Below are 15,114 nucleotides of genomic sequence, written 5' to 3'. Positions count from 1 at the left end.
CTGCACACAAGACAGTTAAGTGACTATTCATATGGGTCATACTGTTTACCAACAAGTAATTTTAAAATAGCGTTTCCTTTCACAGCGTCATCACGCTTTGAAACACTTCGGCAGCTAAAGGTCGATTGATAATGGCCGTCGTTTCGTTTCAGGTTGTCAGTAAGTGCGCATTTTCATATCGTCGTCATACCTGTGATACCTGTAAGCACTCAGAAACGCCAACTTTCTCAACTATTACACCTGTATGTGGTGAGAGTGATTTTGCCCCAGTGAGTAAAACGTGTACCTCTGGTGGGACTCGAACCCACAATCCCCGGTTTAGGAGACCGATGCCTTATCCATTAGGCCACAGAGGCTGACTGGCGTTATGCTGGCGGAGTGCTCGCTCAAATCAACACTTGCCAAGTGTACCCTTCCTGGTGCGCTACTCTACGTCTGCAGAGAGTCAGGACGTCGCATGAGCCTTTCCTGTGTGCCTGTACATACTCAGACAAATCGAAGTCCAGGCACCTACTTTCTGCTGGCAATTCTTATACCTGCCGTCTTATTGTATTCCCTTTCTGAACTCCAAGTCCTGCACACAAGACAGTTAAGTGACTATTCATATGGGTCATACTGTTTACCAACAAGTAATTTTAAAATAGCGTTTCCTTTCACAGCGTCATCACGCTTTGAAACACTTCGGCAGCTAAAGGTCGATTGATAATGGCCGTCGTTTCGTTTCAGGTTGTCAGTAAGTGCGCATTTTCATATCGTCGTCATACCTGTGATACCTGTAAGCACTCAGAAACGCCAACTTTCTCAACTATTACACCTGTATGTGGTGAGAGTGATTTTGCCCCAGTGAGTAAAACGTGTACCTCTGGTGGGACTCGAACCCACAATCCCCGGTTTAGGAGACCGATGCCTTATCCATTAGGCCACAGAGGCTGACTGGCGTTATGCTGGCGGAGTGCTCGCTCAAATCAACACTTGCCAAGTGTACCCTTCCTGGTGCGCTACTCTACGTCTGCAGAGAGTCAGGACGTCGCATGAGCCTTTCCTGTGTGCCTGTACATACTCAGACAAATCGAAGTCCAGGCACCTACTTTCTGCTGGCAATTCTTATACCTGCCGTCTTATTGTATTCCCTTTCTGAACTCCAAGTCCTGCACACAAGACAGTTAAGTGACTATTCATATGGGTCATACTGTTTACCAACAAGTAATTTTAAAATAGCGTTTCCTTTCACAGCGTCATCACGCTTTGAAACACTTCGGCAGCTAAAGGTCGATTGATAATGGCCGTCGTTTCGTTTCAGGTTGTCAGTAAGTGCGCATTTTCATATCGTCGTCATACCTGTGATACCTGTAAGCACTCAGAAACGCCAACTTTCTCAACTATTACACCTGTATGTGGTGAGAGTGATTTTGCCCCAGTGAGTAAAACGTGTACCTCTGGTGGGACTCGAACCCACAATCCCCGGTTTAGGAGACCGATGCCTTATCCATTAGGCCACAGAGGCTGACTGGCGTTATGCTGGCGGAGTGCTCGCTCAAATCAACACTTGCCAAGTGTACCCTTCCTGGTGCGCTACTCTACGTCTGCAGAGAGTCAGGACGTCGCATGAGCCTTTCCTGTGTGCCTGTACATACTCAGACAAATCGAAGTCCAGGCACCTACTTTCTGCTGGCAATTCTTATACCTGCCGTCTTATTGTATTCCCTTTCTGAACTCCAAGTCCTGCACACAAGACAGTTAAGTGACTATTCATATGGGTCATACTGTTTACCAACAAGTAATTTTAAAATAGCGTTTCCTTTCACAGCGTCATCACGCTTTGAAACACTTCGGCAGCTAAAGGTCGATTGATAATGGCCGTCGTTTCGTTTCAGGTTGTCAGTAAGTGCGCATTTTCATATCGTCGTCATACCTGTGATACCTGTAAGCACTCAGAAACGCCAACTTTCTCAACTATTACACCTGTATGTGGTGAGAGTGATTTTGCCCCAGTGAGTAAAACGTGTACCTCTGGTGGGACTCGAACCCACAATCCCCGGTTTAGGAGACCGATGCCTTATCCATTAGGCCACAGAGGCTGACTGGCGTTATGCTGGCGGAGTGCTCGCTCAAATCAACACTTGCCAAGTGTACCCTTCCTGGTGCGCTACTCTACGTCTGCAGAGAGTCAGGACGTCGCATGAGCCTTTCCTGTGTGCCTGTACATACTCAGACAAATCGAAGTCCAGGCACCTACTTTCTGCTGGCAATTCTTATACCTGCCGTCTTATTGTATTCCCTTTCTGAACTCCAAGTCCTGCACACAAGACAGTTAAGTGACTATTCATATGGGTCATACTGTTTACCAACAAGTAATTTTAAAATAGCGTTTCCTTTCACAGCGTCATCACGCTTTGAAACACTTCGGCAGCTAAAGGTCGATTGATAATGGCCGTCGTTTCGTTTCAGGTTGTCAGTAAGTGCGCATTTTCATATCGTCGTCATACCTGTGATACCTGTAAGCACTCAGAAACGCCAACTTTCTCAACTATTACACCTGTATGTGGTGAGAGTGATTTTGCCCCAGTGAGTAAAACGTGTACCTCTGGTGGGACTCGAACCCACAATCCCCGGTTTAGGAGACCGATGCCTTATCCATTAGGCCACAGAGGCTGACTGGCGTTATGCTGGCGGAGTGCTCGCTCAAATCAACACTTGCCAAGTGTACCCTTCCTGGTGCGCTACTCTACGTCTGCAGAGAGTCAGGACGTCGCATGAGCCTTTCCTGTGTGCCTGTACATACTCAGACAAATCGAAGTCCAGGCACCTACTTTCTGCTGGCAATTCTTATACCTGCCGTCTTATTGTATTCCCTTTCTGAACTCCAAGTCCTGCACACAAGACAGTTAAGTGACTATTCATATGGGTCATACTGTTTACCAACAAGTAATTTTAAAATAGCGTTTCCTTTCACAGCGTCATCACGCTTTGAAACACTTCGGCAGCTAAAGGTCGATTGATAATGGCCGTCGTTTCGTTTCAGGTTGTCAGTAAGTGCGCATTTTCATATCGTCGTCATACCTGTGATACCTGTAAGCACTCAGAAACGCCAACTTTCTCAACTATTACACCTGTATGTGGTGAGAGTGATTTTGCCCCAGTGAGTAAAACGTGTACCTCTGGTGGGACTCGAACCCACAATCCCCGGTTTAGGAAACCGATGCCTTATCCATTAGGCCACAGAGGCTGACTGGCGTTATGCTGGCGGAGTGCTCGCTCAAATCAACACTTGCCAAGTGTACCCTTCCTGGTGCGCTACTCTACGTCTGCAGAGAGTCAGGACGTCGCATGAGCCTTTCCTGTGTGCCTGTACATACTCAGACAAATCGAAGTCCAGGCACCTACTTTCTGCTGGCAATTCTTATACCTGCCGTCTTATTGTATTCCCTTTCTGAACTCCAAGTCCTGCACACAAGACAGTTAAGTGACTATTCATATGGGTCATACTGTTTACCAACAAGTAATTTTAAAATAGCGTTTCCTTTCACAGCGTCATCACGCTTTGAAACACTTCGGCAGCTAAAGGTCGATTGATAATGGCCGTCGTTTCGTTTCAGGTTGTCAGTAAGTGCGCATTTTCATATCGTCGTCATACCTGTGATACCTGTAAGCACTCAGAAACGCCAACTTTCTCAACTATTACACCTGTATGTGGTGAGAGTGATTTTGCCCCAGTGAGTAAAACGTGTACCTCTGGTGGGACTCGAACCCACAATCCCCGGTTTAGGAGACCGATGCCTTATCCATTAGGCCACAGAGGCTGACTGGCGTTATGCTGGCGGAGTGCTCGCTCAAATCAACACTTGCCAAGTGTACCCTTCCTGGTGCGCTACTCTACGTCTGCAGAGAGTCAGGACGTCGCATGAGCCTTTCCTGTGTGCCTGTACATACTCAGACAAATCGAAGTCCAGGCACGTACTTTCTGCTGGCAATTCTTATACCTGCCGTCTTATTGTATTCCCTTTCTGAACTCCAAGTCCTGCACACAAGACAGTTAAGTGACTATTCATATGGGTCATACTGTTTACCAACAAGTAATTTTAAAATAGCGTTTCCTTTCACAGCGTCATCACGCTTTGAAACACTTCGGCAGCTAAAGGTCGATTGATAATGGCCGTCGTTTCGTTTCAGGTTGTCAGTAAGTGCGCATTTTCATATCGTCGTCATACCTGTGATACCTGTAAGCACTCAGAAACGCCAACTTTCTCAACTATTACACCTGTATGTGGTGAGAGTGATTTTGCCCCAGTGAGTAAAACGTGTACCTCTGGTGGGACTCGAACCCACAATCCCCGGTTTAGGAGACCGATGCCTTATCCATTAGGCCACAGAGGCTGACTGGCGTTATGCTGGCGGAGTGCTCGCTCAAATCAACACTTGCCAAGTGTACCCTTCCTGGTGCGCTACTCTACGTCTGCAGAGAGTCAGGACGTCGCATGAGCCTTTCCTGTGTGCCTGTACATACTCAGACAAATCGAAGTCCAGGCACCTACTTTCTGCTGGCAATTCTTATACCTGCCGTCTTATTGTATTCCCTTTCTGAACTCCAAGTCCTGCACACAAGACAGTTAAGTGACTATTCATATGGGTCATACTGTTTACCAACAAGTAATTTTAAAATAGCGTTTCCTTTCACAGCGTCATCACGCTTTGAAACACTTCGGCAGCTAAAGGTCGATTGATAATGGCCGTCGTTTCGTTTCAGGTTGTCAGTAAGTGCGCATTTTCATATCGTCGTCATACCTGTGATACCTGTAAGCACTCAGAAACGCCAACTTTCTCAACTATTACACCTGTATGTGGTGAGAGTGATTTTGCCCCAGTGAGTAAAACGTGTACCTCTGGTGGGACTCGAACCCACAATCCCCGGTTTAGGAGACCGATGCCTTATCCATTAGGCCACAGAGGCTGACTGGCGTTATGCTGGCGGAGTGCTCGCTCAAATCAACACTTGCCAAGTGTACCCTTCCTGGTGCGCTACTCTACGTCTGCAGAGAGTCAGGACGTCGCATGAGCCTTTCCTGTGTGCCTGTACATACTCAGACAAATCGAAGTCCAGGCACCTACTTTCTGCTGGCAATTCTTATACCTGCCGTCTTATTGTATTCCCTTTCTGAACTCCAAGTCCTGCACACAAGACAGTTAAGTGACTATTCATATGGGTCATACTGTTTACCAACAAGTAATTTTAAAATAGCGTTTCCTTTCACAGCGTCATCACGCTTTGAAACACTTCGGCAGCTAAAGGTCGATTGATAATGGCCGTCGTTTCGTTTCAGGTTGTCAGTAAGTGCGCATTTTCATATCGTCGTCATACCTGTGATACCTGTAAGCACTCAGAAACGCCAACTTTCTCAACTATTACACCTGTATGTGGTGAGAGTGATTTTGCCCCAGTGAGTAAAACGTGTACCTCTGGTGGGACTCGAACCCACAATCCCCGGTTTAGGAGACCGATGCCTTATCCATTAGGCCACAGAGGCTGACTGGCGTTATGCTGGCGGAGTGCTCGCTCAAATCAACACTTGCCAAGTGTACCCTTCCTGGTGCGCTACTCTACGTCTGCAGAGAGTCAGGACGTCGCATGAGCCTTTCCTGTGTGCCTGTACATACTCAGACAAATCGAAGTCCAGGCACCTACTTTCTGCTGGCAATTCTTATACCTGCCGTCTTATTGTATTCCCTTTCTGAACTCCAAGTCCTGCACACAAGACAGTTAAGTGACTATTCATATGGGTCATACTGTTTACCAACAAGTAATTTTAAAATAGCGTTTCCTTTCACAGCGTCATCACGCTTTGAAACACTTCGGCAGCTAAAGGTCGATTGATAATGGCCGTCGTTTCGTTTCAGGTTGTCAGTAAGTGCGCATTTTCATATCGTCGTCATACCTGTGATACCTGTAAGCACTCAGAAACGCCAACTTTCTCAACTATTACACCTGTATGTGGTGAGAGTGATTTTGCCCCAGTGAGTAAAACGTGTACCTCTGGTGGGACTCGAACCCACAATCCCCGGTTTAGGAGACCGATGCCTTATCCATTAGGCCACAGAGGCTGACTGGCGTTATGCTGGCGGAGTGCTCGCTCAAATGAACACTTGCCAAGTGTACCCTTCCTGGTGCGCTACTCTACGTCTGCAGAGAGTCAGGACGTCGCATGAGCCTTTCCTGTGTGCCTGTACATACTCAGACAAATCGAAGTCCAGGCACCTACTTTCTGCTGGCAATTCTTATACCTGCCGTCTTATTGTATTCCCTTTCTGAACTCCAAGTCCTGCACACAAGACAGTTAAGTGACTATTCATATGGGTCATACTGTTTACCAACAAGTAATTTTAAAATAGCGTTTCCTTTCACAGCGTCATCACGCTTTGAAACACTTCGGCAGCTAAAGGTCGATTGATAATGGCCGTCGTTCCGTTTCAGGTTGTCAGTAAGTGCGCATTTTCATATCGTCGTCATACCTGTGATACCTGTAAGCACTCAGAAACGCCAACTTTCTCAACTATTACACCTGTATGTGGTGAGAGTGATTTTGCCCCAGTGAGTAAAACGTGTACCTCTGGTGGGACTCGAACCCACAATCCCCGGTTTAGGAGACCGATGCCTTATCCATTAGGCCACAGAGGCTGACTGGCGTTATGCTGGCGGAGTGCTCGCTCAAATCAACACTTGCCAAGTGTACCCTTCCTGGTGCGCTACTCTACGTCTGCAGAGAGTCAGGACGTCGCATGAGCCTTTCCTGTGTGCCTGTACATACTCAGACAAATCGAAGTCCAGGCACCTACTTTCTGCTGGCAATTCTTATACCTGCCGTCTTATTGTATTCCCTTTCTGAACTCCAAGTCCTGCACACAAGACAGTTAAGTGACTATTCATATGGGTCATACTGTTTACCAACAAGTAATTTTAAAATAGCGTTTCCTTTCACAGCGTCATCACGCTTTGAAACACTTCGGCAGCTAAAGGTCGATTGATAATGGCCGTCGTTTCGTTTCAGGTTGTCAGTAAGTGCGCATTTTCATATCGTCGTCATACCTGTGATACCTGTAAGCACTCAGAAACGCCAACTTTCTCAACTATTACACCTGTATGTGGTGAGAGTGATTTTGCCCCAGTGAGTAAAACGTGTACCTCTGGTGGGACTCGAACCCACAATCCCCGGTTTAGGAGACCGATGCCTTATCCATTAGGCCACAGAGGCTGACTGGCGTTATGCTGGCGGAGTGCTCGCTCAAATCAACACTTGCCAAGTGTACCCTTCCTGGTGCGCTACTCTACGTCTGCAGAGAGTCAGGACGTCGCATGAGCCTTTCCTGTGTGCCTGTACATACTCAGACAAATCGAAGTCCAGGCACCTACTTTCTGCTGGCAATTCTTATACCTGCCGTCTTATTGTATTCCCTTTCTGAACTCCAAGTCCTGCACACAAGACAGTTAAGTGACTATTCATATGGGTCATACTGTTTACCAACAAGTAATTTTAAAATAGCGTTTCCTTTCACAGCGTCATCACGCTTTGAAACACTTCGGCAGCTAAAGGTCGATTGATAATGGCCGTCGTTTCGTTTCAGGTTGTCAGTAAGTGCGCATTTTCATATCGTCGTCATACCTGTGATACCTGTAAGCACTCAGAAACGCCAACTTTCTCAACTATTACACCTGTATGTGGTGAGAGTGATTTTGCCCCAGTGAGTAAAACGTGTACCTCTGGTGGGACTCGAACCCACAATCCCCGGTTTAGGAGACCGATGCCTTATCCATTAGGCCACAGAGGCTGACTGGCGTTATGCTGGCGGAGTGCTCGCTCAAATCAACACTTGCCAAGTGTACCCTTCCTGGTGCGCTACTCTACGTCTGCAGAGAGTCAGGACGTCGCATGAGCCTTTCCTGTGTGCCTGTACATACTCAGACAAATCGAAGTCCAGGCACCTACTTTCTGCTGGCAATTCTTATACCTGCCGTCTTATTGTATTCCCTTTCTGAACTCCAAGTCCTGCACACAAGACAGTTAAGTGACTATTCATATGGGTCATACTGTTTACCAACAAGTAATTTTAAAATAGCGTTTCCTTTCACAGCGTCATCACGCTTTGAAACACTTCGGCAGCTAAAGGTCGATTGATAATGGCCGTCGTTTCGTTTCAGGTTGTCAGTAAGTGCGCATTTTCATATCGTCGTCATACCTGTGATACCTGTAAGCACTCAGAAACGCCAACTTTCTCAACTATTACACCTGTATGTGGTGAGAGTGATTTTGCCCCAGTGAGTAAAACGTGTACCTCTGGTGGGACTCGAACCCACAATCCCCGGTTTAGGAGACCGATGCCTTATCCATTAGGCCACAGAGGCTGACTGGCGTTATGCTGGCGGAGTGCTCGCTCAAATCAACACTTGCCACGTGTACCCTTCCTGGTGCGCTACTCTACGTCTGCAGAGAGTCAGGACGTCGCATGAGCCTTTCCTGTGTGCCTGTACATACTCAGACAAATCGAAGTCCAGGCACCTACTTTCTGCTGGCAATTCTTATACCTGCCGTCTTATTGTATTCCCTTTCTGAACTCCAAGTCCTGCACACAAGACAGTTAAGTGACTATTCATATGGGTCATACTGTTTACCAACAAGTAATTTTAAAATAGCGTTTCCTTTCACAGCGTCATCACGCTTTGAAACACTTCGGCAGCTAAAGGTCGATTGATAATGGCCGTCGTTTCGTTTCAGGTTGTCAGTAAGTGCGCATTTTCATATCGTCGTCATACCTGTGATACCTGTAAGCACTCAGAAACGCCAACTTTCTCAACTATTACACCTGTATGTGGTGAGAGTGATTTTGCCCCAGTGAGTAAAACGTGTACCTCTGGTGGGACTCGAACCCACAATCCCCGGTTTAGGAGACCGATGCCTTATCCATTAGGCCACAGAGGCTGACTGGCGTTATGCTGGCGGAGTGCTCGCTCAAATCAACACTTGCCAAGTGTACCCTTCCTGGTGCGCTACTCTACGTCTGCAGAGAGTCAGGACGTCGCATGAGCCTTTCCTGTGTGCCTGTACATACTCAGACAAATCGAAGTCCAGGCACCTACTTTCTGCTGGCAATTCTTATACCTGCCGTCTTATTGTATTCCCTTTCTGAACTCCAAGTCCTGCACACAAGACAGTTAAGTGACTATTCATATGGGTCATACTGTTTACCAACAAGTAATTTTAAAATAGCGTTTCCTTTCACAGCGTCATCACGCTTTGAAACACTTCGGCAGCTAAAGGTCGATTGATAATGGCCGTCGTTTCGTTTCAGGTTGTCAGTAAGTGCGCATTTTCATATCGTCGTCATACCTGTGATACCTGTAAGCACTCAGAAACGCCAACTTTCTCAACTATTACACCTGTATGTGGTGAGAGTGATTTTGCCCCAGTGAGTAAAACGTGTACCTCTGGTGGGACTCGAACCCACAATCCCCGGTTTAGGAGACCGATGCCTTATCCATTAGGCCACAGAGGCTGACTGGCGTTATGCTGGCGGAGTGCTCGCTCAAATCAACACTTGCCAAGTGTACCCTTCCTGGTGCGCTACTCTACGTCTGCAGAGAGTCAGGACGTCGCATGAGCCTTTCCTGTGTGCCTGTACATACTCAGACAAATCGAAGTCCAGGCACCTACTTTCTGCTGGCAATTCTTATACCTGCCGTCTTATTGTATTCCCTTTCTGAACTCCAAGTCCTGCACACAAGACAGTTAAGTGACTATTCATATGGGTCATACTGTTTACCAACAAGTAATTTTAAAATAGCGTTTCCTTTCACAGCGTCATCACGCTTTGAAACACTTCGGCAGCTAAAGGTCGATTGATAATGGCCGTCGTTTCGTTTCAGGTTGTCAGTAAGTGCGCATTTTCATATCGTCGTCATACCTGTGATACCTGTAAGCACTCAGAAACGCCAACTTTCTCAACTATTACACCTGTATGTGGTGAGAGTGATTTTGCCCCAGTGAGTAAAACGTGTACCTCTGGTGGGACTCGAACCCACAATCCCCGGTTTAGGAGACCGATGCCTTATCCATTAGGCCACAGAGGCTGACTGGCGTTATGCTGGCGGAGTGCTCGCTCAAATCAACACTTGCCAAGTGTACCCTTCCTGGTGCGCTACTCTACGTCTGCAGAGAGTCAGGACGTCGCATGAGCCTTTCCTGTGTGCCTGTACATACTCAGACAAATCGAAGTCCAGGCACCTACTTTCTGCTGGCAATTCTTATACCTGCCGTCTTATTGTATTCCCTTTCTGAACTCCAAGTCCTGCACACAAGACAGTTAAGTGACTATTCATATGGGTCATACTGTTTACCAACAAGTAATTTTAAAATAGCGTTTCCTTTCACAGCGTCATCACGCTTTGAAACACTTCGGCAGCTAAAGGTCGATTGATAATGGCCGTCGTTTCGTTTCAGGTTGTCAGTAAGTGCGCATTTTCATATCGTCGTCATACCTGTGATACCTGTAAGCACTCAGAAACGCCAACTTTCTCAACTATTACACCTGTATGTGGTGAGAGTGATTTTGCCCCAGTGAGTAAAACGTGTACCTCTGGTGGGACTCGAACCCACAATCCCCGGTTTAGGAGACCGATGCCTTATCCATTAGGCCACAGAGGCTGACTGGCGTTATGCTGGCGGAGTGCTCGCTCAAATCAACACTTGCCAAGTGTACCCTTCCTGGTGCGCTACTCTACGTCTGCAGAGAGTCAGGACGTCGCATGAGCCTTTCCTGTGTGCCTGTACATACTCAGACAAATCGAAGTCCAGGCACCTACTTTCTGCTGGCAATTCTTATACCTGCCGTCTTATTGTATTCCCTTTCTGAACTCCAAGTCCTGCACACAAGACAGTTAAGTGACTATTCATATGGGTCATACTGTTTACCAACAAGTAATTTTAAAATAGCGTTTCCTTTCACAGCGTCATCACGCTTTGAAACACTTCGGCAGCTAAAGGTCGATTGATAATGGCCGTCGTTTCGTTTCAGGTTGTCAGTAAGTGCGCATTTTCATATCGTCGTCATACCTGTGATACCTGTAAGCACTCAGAAACGCCAACTTTCTCAACTATTACACCTGTATGTGGTGAGAGTGATTTTGCCCCAGTGAGTAAAACGTGTACCTCTGGTGGGACTCGAACCCACAATCCCCGGTTTAGGAGACCGATGCCTTATCCATTAGGCCACAGAGGCTGACTGGCGTTATGCTGGCGGAGTGCTCGCTCAAATCAACACTTGCCAAGTGTACCCTTCCTGGTGCGCTACTCTACGTCTGCAGAGAGTCAGGACGTCGCATGAGCCTTTCCTGTGTGCCTGTACATACTCAGACAAATCGAAGTCCAGGCACCTACTTTCTGCTGGCAATTCTTATACCTGCCGTCTTATTGTATTCCCTTTCTGAACTCCAAGTCCTGCACACAAGACAGTTAAGTGACTATTCATATGGGTCATACTGTTTACCAACAAGTAATTTTAAAATAGCGTTTCCTTTCACAGCGTCATCACGCTTTGAAACACTTCGGCAGCTAAAGGTCGATTGATAATGGCCGTCGTTTCGTTTCAGGTTGTCAGTAAGTGCGCATTTTCATATCGTCGTCATACCTGTGATACCTGTAAGCACTCAGAAACGCCAACTTTCTCAACTATTACACCTGTATGTGGTGAGAGTGATTTTGCCCCAGTGAGTAAAACGTGTACCTCTGGTGGGACTCGAACCCACAATCCCCGGTTTAGGAGACCGATGCCTTATCCATTAGGCCACAGAGGCTGACTGGCGTTATGCTGGCGGAGTGCTCGCTCAAATCAACACTTGCCAAGTGTACCCTTCCTGGTGCGCTACTCTACGTCTGCAGAGAGTCAGGACGTCGCATGAGCCTTTCCTGTGTGCCTGTACATACTCAGACAAATCGAAGTCCAGGCACCTACTTTCTGCTGGCAATTCTTATACCTGCCGTCTTATTGTATTCCCTTTCTGAACTCCAAGTCCTGCACACAAGACAGTTAAGTGACTATTCATATGGGTCATACTGTTTACCAACAAGTAATTTTAAAATAGCGTTTCCTTTCACAGCGTCATCACGCTTTGAAACACTTCGGCAGCTAAAGGTCGATTGATAATGGCCGTCGTTTCGTTTCAGGTTGTCAGTAAGTGCGCATTTTCATATCGTCGTCATACCTGTGATACCTGTAAGCACTCAGAAACGCCAACTTTCTCAACTATTACACCTGTATGTGGTGAGAGTGATTTTGCCCCAGTGAGTAAAACGTGTACCTCTGGTGGGACTCGAACCCACAATCCCCGGTTTAGGAGACCGATGCCTTATCCATTAGGCCACAGAGGCTGACTGGCGTTATGCTGGCGGAGTGCTCGCTCAAATCAACACTTGCCAAGTGTACCCTTCCTGGTGCGCTACTCTACGTCTGCAGAGAGTCAGGACGTCGCATGAGCCTTTCCTGTGTGCCTGTACATACTCAGACAAATCGAAGTCCAGGCACCTACTTTCTGCTGGCAATTCTTATACCTGCCGTCTTATTGTATTCCCTTTCTGAACTCCAAGTCCTGCACACAAGACAGTTAAGTGACTATTCATATGGGTCATACTGTTTACCAACAAGTAATTTTAAAATAGCGTTTCCTTTCACAGCGTCATCACGCTTTGAAACACTTCGGCAGCTAAAGGTCGATTGATAATGGCCGTCGTTTCGTTTCAGGTTGTCAGTAAGTGCGCATTTTCATATCGTCGTCATACCTGTGATACCTGTAAGCACTCAGAAACGCCAACTTTCTCAACTATTACACCTGTATGTGGTGAGAGTGATTTTGCCCCAGTGAGTAAAACGTGTACCTCTGGTGGGACTCGAACCCACAATCCCCGGTTTAGGAGACCGATGCCTTATCCATTAGGCCACAGAGGCTGACTGGCGTTATGCTGGCGGAGTGCTCGCTCAAATCAACACTTGCCAAGTGTACCCTTCCTGGTGCGCTACTCTACGTCTGCAGAGAGTCAGGACGTCGCATGAGCCTTTCCTGTGTGCCTGTACATACTCAGACAAATCGAAGTCCAGGCACCTACTTTCTGCTGGCAATTCTTATACCTGCCGTCTTATTGTATTCCCTTTCTGAACTCCAAGTCCTGCACACAAGACAGTTAAGTGACTATTCATATGGGTCATACTGTTTACCAACAAGTAATTTTAAAATAGCGTTTCCTTTCACAGCGTCATCACGCTTTGAAACACTTCGGCAGCTAAAGGTCGATTGATAATGGCCGTCGTTTCGTTTCAGGTTGTCAGTAAGTGCGCATTTTCATATCGTCGTCATACCTGTGATACCTGTAAGCACTCAGAAACGCCAACTTTCTCAACTATTACACCTGTATGTGGTGAGAGTGATTTTGCCCCAGTGAGTAAAACGTGTACCTCTGGTGGGACTCGAACCCACAGTCCCCGGTTTAGGAGACCGATGCCTTATCCATTAGGCCACAGAGGCTGACTGGCGTTATGCTGGCGGAGTGCTCGCTCAAATCAACACTTGCCAAGTGTACCCTTCCTGGTGCGCTACTCTACGTCTGCAGAGAGTCAGGACGTCGCATGAGCCTTTCCTGTGTGCCTGTACATACTCAGACAAATCGAAGTCCAGGCACCTACTTTCTGCTGGCAATTCTTATACCTGCCGTCTTATTGTATTCCCTTTCTGAACTCCAAGTCCTGCACACAAGACAGTTAATTGACTATTCATATGGGTCATACTGTTTACCAACAAGTAATTTTAAAATAGCGTTTCCTTTCACAGCGTCATCACGCTTTGAAACACTTCGGCAGCTAAAGGTCGATTGATAATGGCCGTCGTTTCGTTTCAGGTTGTCAGTAAGTGCGCATTTTCATATCGTCGTCATACCTGTGATACCTGTAAGCACTCAGAAACGCCAACTTTCTCAACTATTACACCTGTATGTGGTGAGAGTGATTTTGCCCCAGTGAGTAAAACGTGTACCTCTGGTGGGACTCGAACCCACAGTCCCCGGTTTAGGAGACCGATGCCTTATCCATTAGGCCACAGAGGCTGACTGGCGTTATGCTGGCGGAGTGCTCGCTCAAATCAACACTTGCCAAGTGTACCCTTCCTGGTGCGCTACTCTACGTCTGCAGAGAGTCAGGACGTCGCATGAGCCTTTCCTGTGTGCCTGTACATACTCAGACAAATCGAAGTCCAGGCACCTACTTTCTGCTGGCAATTCTTATACCTGCCGTCTTATTGTATTCCCTTTCTGAACTCCAAGTCCTGCACACAAGACAGTTAAGTGACTATTCATATGGGTCATACTGTTTACCAACAAGTAATTTTAAAATAGCGTTTCCTTTCACAGCGTCATCACGCTTTGAAACACTTCGGCAGCTAAAGGTCGATTGATAATGGCCGTCGTTTCGTTTCAGGTTGTCAGTAAGTGCGCATTTTCATATCGTCGTCATACCTGTGATACCTGTAAGCACTCAGAAACGCCAACTTTCTCAACTATTACACCTGTATGTGGTGAGAGTGATTTTGCCCCAGTGACTAAAACGTGTACCTCTGGTGGGACTCGAACCCACAGTCCCCGGTTTAGGAGACCGATGCCTTATCCATTAGGCCACAGAGGCTGACTGGCGTTATGCTGGCGGAGTGCTCGCTCAAATCAACACTTGCCAAGTGTACCCTTCCTGGTGCGCTACTCTACGTCTGCAGAGAGTCAGGACGTCGCATGAGCCTTTCCTGTGTGCCTGTACATACTCAGACAAATCGAAGTCCAGGCACCTACTTTCTGCTGGCAATTCTTATACCTGCCGTCTTATTGTATTCCCTTTCTGAACTCCAAGTCCTGCACACAAGACAGTTAAGTGACTATTCATATGGGTCATACTGTTTACCAACAAGTAATTTTAAAATAGCGTTTCCTTTCACAGCGTCATCACGCTTTGAAACACTTCGGCAGCTAAAGGTCGATTGATAATGGCCGTCGTTTCGTTTCAGGTTGTCAGTAAGTGCGCATTTTCATATCGTCGTCATAC

The 15,114-nt window shown here is 47.0% G+C and overlaps 26 non-coding genes across 26 annotated transcripts; all 26 read right to left on the bottom strand.

The window, feature by feature from the left end:
* Positions 1-283: 283 nt before the first annotated feature.
* On the bottom strand, positions 284-356 carry Trnar-ccu (transfer RNA arginine (anticodon CCU)). The gene has a single exon. It is a non-coding gene; the product is annotated as a tRNA-Arg (tRNA).
* A 501-nt stretch (positions 357-857) lies between these two features.
* Positions 858-930, bottom strand: Trnar-ccu (transfer RNA arginine (anticodon CCU)). Its single transcript has one exon. It is a non-coding gene; the product is annotated as a tRNA-Arg (tRNA).
* Positions 931-1,431: 501 nt separating this feature from the next.
* Positions 1,432-1,504, bottom strand: Trnar-ccu (transfer RNA arginine (anticodon CCU)). Its single transcript has one exon. It is a non-coding gene; the product is annotated as a tRNA-Arg (tRNA).
* Positions 1,505-2,005: 501 nt separating this feature from the next.
* On the bottom strand, positions 2,006-2,078 carry Trnar-ccu (transfer RNA arginine (anticodon CCU)). Its single transcript has one exon. It is a non-coding gene; the product is annotated as a tRNA-Arg (tRNA).
* Positions 2,079-2,579: 501 nt separating this feature from the next.
* Trnar-ccu (transfer RNA arginine (anticodon CCU)) lies at positions 2,580-2,652 on the bottom strand. Its single transcript has one exon. It is a non-coding gene; the product is annotated as a tRNA-Arg (tRNA).
* Positions 2,653-3,153: 501 nt separating this feature from the next.
* Positions 3,154-3,226, bottom strand: Trnar-ccu (transfer RNA arginine (anticodon CCU)). The gene has a single exon. It is a non-coding gene; the product is annotated as a tRNA-Arg (tRNA).
* A 501-nt stretch (positions 3,227-3,727) lies between these two features.
* Trnar-ccu (transfer RNA arginine (anticodon CCU)) lies at positions 3,728-3,800 on the bottom strand. Its single transcript has one exon. It is a non-coding gene; the product is annotated as a tRNA-Arg (tRNA).
* A 501-nt stretch (positions 3,801-4,301) lies between these two features.
* Trnar-ccu (transfer RNA arginine (anticodon CCU)) lies at positions 4,302-4,374 on the bottom strand. Its single transcript has one exon. It is a non-coding gene; the product is annotated as a tRNA-Arg (tRNA).
* Positions 4,375-4,875: 501 nt separating this feature from the next.
* Positions 4,876-4,948, bottom strand: Trnar-ccu (transfer RNA arginine (anticodon CCU)). The gene has a single exon. It is a non-coding gene; the product is annotated as a tRNA-Arg (tRNA).
* Positions 4,949-5,449: 501 nt separating this feature from the next.
* Trnar-ccu (transfer RNA arginine (anticodon CCU)) lies at positions 5,450-5,522 on the bottom strand. Its single transcript has one exon. It is a non-coding gene; the product is annotated as a tRNA-Arg (tRNA).
* A 501-nt stretch (positions 5,523-6,023) lies between these two features.
* Trnar-ccu (transfer RNA arginine (anticodon CCU)) lies at positions 6,024-6,096 on the bottom strand. The gene has a single exon. It is a non-coding gene; the product is annotated as a tRNA-Arg (tRNA).
* A 501-nt stretch (positions 6,097-6,597) lies between these two features.
* Trnar-ccu (transfer RNA arginine (anticodon CCU)) lies at positions 6,598-6,670 on the bottom strand. Its single transcript has one exon. It is a non-coding gene; the product is annotated as a tRNA-Arg (tRNA).
* A 501-nt stretch (positions 6,671-7,171) lies between these two features.
* On the bottom strand, positions 7,172-7,244 carry Trnar-ccu (transfer RNA arginine (anticodon CCU)). The gene has a single exon. It is a non-coding gene; the product is annotated as a tRNA-Arg (tRNA).
* A 501-nt stretch (positions 7,245-7,745) lies between these two features.
* Trnar-ccu (transfer RNA arginine (anticodon CCU)) lies at positions 7,746-7,818 on the bottom strand. Its single transcript has one exon. It is a non-coding gene; the product is annotated as a tRNA-Arg (tRNA).
* A 501-nt stretch (positions 7,819-8,319) lies between these two features.
* On the bottom strand, positions 8,320-8,392 carry Trnar-ccu (transfer RNA arginine (anticodon CCU)). The gene has a single exon. It is a non-coding gene; the product is annotated as a tRNA-Arg (tRNA).
* Positions 8,393-8,893: 501 nt separating this feature from the next.
* On the bottom strand, positions 8,894-8,966 carry Trnar-ccu (transfer RNA arginine (anticodon CCU)). Its single transcript has one exon. It is a non-coding gene; the product is annotated as a tRNA-Arg (tRNA).
* A 501-nt stretch (positions 8,967-9,467) lies between these two features.
* Positions 9,468-9,540, bottom strand: Trnar-ccu (transfer RNA arginine (anticodon CCU)). Its single transcript has one exon. It is a non-coding gene; the product is annotated as a tRNA-Arg (tRNA).
* A 501-nt stretch (positions 9,541-10,041) lies between these two features.
* On the bottom strand, positions 10,042-10,114 carry Trnar-ccu (transfer RNA arginine (anticodon CCU)). Its single transcript has one exon. It is a non-coding gene; the product is annotated as a tRNA-Arg (tRNA).
* Positions 10,115-10,615: 501 nt separating this feature from the next.
* Positions 10,616-10,688, bottom strand: Trnar-ccu (transfer RNA arginine (anticodon CCU)). Its single transcript has one exon. It is a non-coding gene; the product is annotated as a tRNA-Arg (tRNA).
* Positions 10,689-11,189: 501 nt separating this feature from the next.
* On the bottom strand, positions 11,190-11,262 carry Trnar-ccu (transfer RNA arginine (anticodon CCU)). Its single transcript has one exon. It is a non-coding gene; the product is annotated as a tRNA-Arg (tRNA).
* Positions 11,263-11,763: 501 nt separating this feature from the next.
* Trnar-ccu (transfer RNA arginine (anticodon CCU)) lies at positions 11,764-11,836 on the bottom strand. Its single transcript has one exon. It is a non-coding gene; the product is annotated as a tRNA-Arg (tRNA).
* Positions 11,837-12,337: 501 nt separating this feature from the next.
* Trnar-ccu (transfer RNA arginine (anticodon CCU)) lies at positions 12,338-12,410 on the bottom strand. Its single transcript has one exon. It is a non-coding gene; the product is annotated as a tRNA-Arg (tRNA).
* Positions 12,411-12,911: 501 nt separating this feature from the next.
* Trnar-ccu (transfer RNA arginine (anticodon CCU)) lies at positions 12,912-12,984 on the bottom strand. The gene has a single exon. It is a non-coding gene; the product is annotated as a tRNA-Arg (tRNA).
* A 501-nt stretch (positions 12,985-13,485) lies between these two features.
* Positions 13,486-13,558, bottom strand: Trnar-ccu (transfer RNA arginine (anticodon CCU)). The gene has a single exon. It is a non-coding gene; the product is annotated as a tRNA-Arg (tRNA).
* Positions 13,559-14,059: 501 nt separating this feature from the next.
* Positions 14,060-14,132, bottom strand: Trnar-ccu (transfer RNA arginine (anticodon CCU)). Its single transcript has one exon. It is a non-coding gene; the product is annotated as a tRNA-Arg (tRNA).
* Positions 14,133-14,633: 501 nt separating this feature from the next.
* Positions 14,634-14,706, bottom strand: Trnar-ccu (transfer RNA arginine (anticodon CCU)). Its single transcript has one exon. It is a non-coding gene; the product is annotated as a tRNA-Arg (tRNA).
* Between the last annotated feature and the right edge of the window lie 408 nt (positions 14,707-15,114).

This window comes from Schistocerca cancellata, unplaced genomic scaffold, assembly GCF_023864275.1.
Source record: "Schistocerca cancellata isolate TAMUIC-IGC-003103 unplaced genomic scaffold, iqSchCanc2.1 HiC_scaffold_828, whole genome shotgun sequence".
In the NCBI taxonomy this organism is placed as follows: Eukaryota; Metazoa; Arthropoda; class Insecta; order Orthoptera; family Acrididae; genus Schistocerca; species Schistocerca cancellata.
Note: the sequence above shows the minus strand (reverse complement) of the source record. Positions and strands in the feature narration are given on the sequence as shown.